This window comes from Mesoplodon densirostris, chromosome 11, assembly GCF_025265405.1.
Source record: "Mesoplodon densirostris isolate mMesDen1 chromosome 11, mMesDen1 primary haplotype, whole genome shotgun sequence".
In the NCBI taxonomy this organism is placed as follows: Eukaryota; Metazoa; Chordata; class Mammalia; order Artiodactyla; family Ziphiidae; genus Mesoplodon; species Mesoplodon densirostris.
The window spans coordinates 60,200,134-60,202,765 of record NC_082671.1 but is presented as its reverse complement, the minus strand read 5'-3'; positions in this window follow the sequence as shown (position 1 = coordinate 60,202,765).

The following is a 2,632-nucleotide window of genomic DNA, read 5'->3' as shown; positions in this document are numbered from 1 at the left end:
ATGCAATAGGGCAATAACTCTTGATAGTAACAAACGTGGAAGGACTCCTAGGCAAAGAGGTAGGTAGAGAAAAAAAAGGCATAAAATCAATTTATCCAAGCAGAATTTGGATTTTTCAAGCATCACAAACATCGGTGGAAAACTGAAAGATATACCAATAGGAGCAGTTCATGCATGGCACAACTTCTCCATTAAACTCCAGCTAATATTTCTGTTGCACTAATTCCAGAAGCAATCTGCTTAAGAAATGGGAGGTCTATTTCCTATATAAAGATGTTCCGAAGTATCCAACCTCTCAGAACCTCTCTGGCTGCTGATGTTACTACATCCAAATAACAATATATTTAAAACAAAATCCTCAGATGTTCTATAATGCTATACATTCTTCAAGGTGAACAAAAGTGTGTTCAAGTCTCAATTAATTTGCCAGGTTAAATTAAAAATAACATCCAAGCAGGTCTTAATTCATTACACTCATGCATCTACTACACAAAATATACAAAAACTATTTTGTGAGCTAAATTCTTCTAGATATGGAGCTAAACTCATAGGTTACATTTGGTGCTCTTTATGACATCTTCTTTGTTCCAACGTGAGTTTTTTAAAAAAAGAAGTGTTGAAAGGAAGCTTCAAAAGCCATTCAGTATATCCCTTAAATTTTAAATTTTTTATTTTCTTAAAAATAAAGATTTCAGGGGCTTCCCTGGTGGCACAGTAGTTAAGAAGCCGCCTGCCAATGCAGGGGACACAGATTCGAACCCTGGACCAGGAAGATCCCACATGCCGCAGAGCAATGATGTCAATGCACCACAACTACCGAGCCTGCGCTCTAGAGCCCGCGAGCCACAAGTACTGAGCCCGTGTACCACAACTACTGAAGCCCGTGCGCCTAGAGCCCGTGCTCCGCAACAAGAGAAGCCACCACAATGAGAAGCCTGCGCACCGCAATGAAGAGTAGCCCCCGCTTGCCGCAACTAGAGAAAGCCCGCGCGCAGCAACAAAGACCCGAAACGCAGCCAAAAATAAATAAAGTAAATAAATAAATAAATATATTAAAAAAAACCCAAAAGATTTCAAATAGAAGACTTCATGACGATTCCTGCTCAAGAAGTTCTTAGATCTCAAACTTTTCACACTGCGTTTTTTTTTTTTTTTTTAAATAAAAAAGATCCTTATTCCCTCCTTTTCTGTCCTCACTGGGGATGGAGAACAGCTTATCATATTACTTCTTACTTTGAGTCCTTTAGTAAAAGTCACAATAACAAGACATTAAACCATGTCAACAGCTTTTTCCTCTCCAGAGCAAAATGGTCTTATCTTTTTTTTTTTTTTTTTTTTTTTGCGGTATGTGGGCCTCTCACTGTTGTGGCCTCTCCCGTTGCAGAGCACAGGCTCTGGATGTGCAAGCTCAATGGCTATGGCTCACGGGCCCAGCCGCTCTGCAGCATGTGGGATCTTCCCGGACTGGGGCACGAACCCGTGTCCCCTGCATTGGCAGGCAGACTCTCAACCACTGCGCCACCAGGGAAGCCCCGGTCTTATCTTTTTGAACTTTTTCTCAGAGGTCTTATTTTACAATCTGTATTTCATTTCTTTTTATTTCTCCTGTATCTCCTTCCGAGTTCCCATAGGCCCCTAAGACACAACATGCTAGCAGGGACTGAATTAGTGAAAGGGATACTTTTTCTCACCTCGTAAAACTAGGTCTCTTTTTAGTGTTTGCTAATAAAGGAAAACAATTGACTCATTATCTGCTCATATAATAACAGATAAGCACAAGTCAACAACTTGCCCACAGTCAGTTTGTTCCTACTTTTGGATGGTAAGTAGGTTTGCCCTTCCCAAGAAGCATTTCCTGTGCGGCCTTACTGACCTTTCTGTTGTTTGTTTTTACTGCTAATTTCCAACATATGCTTTGATCTTGCCCCACTCATTATTTCTTTTTCCCCAAACTCTAGAAAATTGAGTTTTGATATGTGCAATCAAGGAGAATTCATTCATTCCCGTGATATTATTCCTAGAGAGAAAGATAAACAATGCAGAGCCCAAGGCTGGGACTTGCTGGCTACCATCTGTGTTTCTCCGGGCTGGCCTGGGCACTGAATTTATCCTGTTAGCCAAGTGCTGAGCTCTATGCTAAGCTCATGCTAAACATCATACTCGACAGACTCCAGAGCTTGGCTGGAAGCAGATGATTCCTCAGTCTATATACTTTGGGAATTTGTAAGATTTCTGTTCATTTTAATTTTGGATTTTTAAATTTTTGAGATAAGAATCCAAGCTTCTAACTTTTCACCTTGATTAAGATGACTTAAATCTTGCGTTATATTAAAGCACTCAAATAAAACTATGCTCTGCATAGAGAGTAACCATCAGGACATGGCTTAGTGACGATGAACGGGCTGTTGTATCATTTCAGCTCCGCTTTGTTCTTCAGTCACTGAAACACGGATATCAAGCCAAATATACATATTTTTCACATATACAGTATTATACCACTTTGTAAAATAGAGGCCATTTCCTAAATGACAATCTATATTCTTAAAAGCAAATAAAAAATTCTACATATTTCTTCTTCAGTGCAAAGCCTTTGAAAACAAACTCATTCAGAAAAGTGGTGCTTTACGTTTGG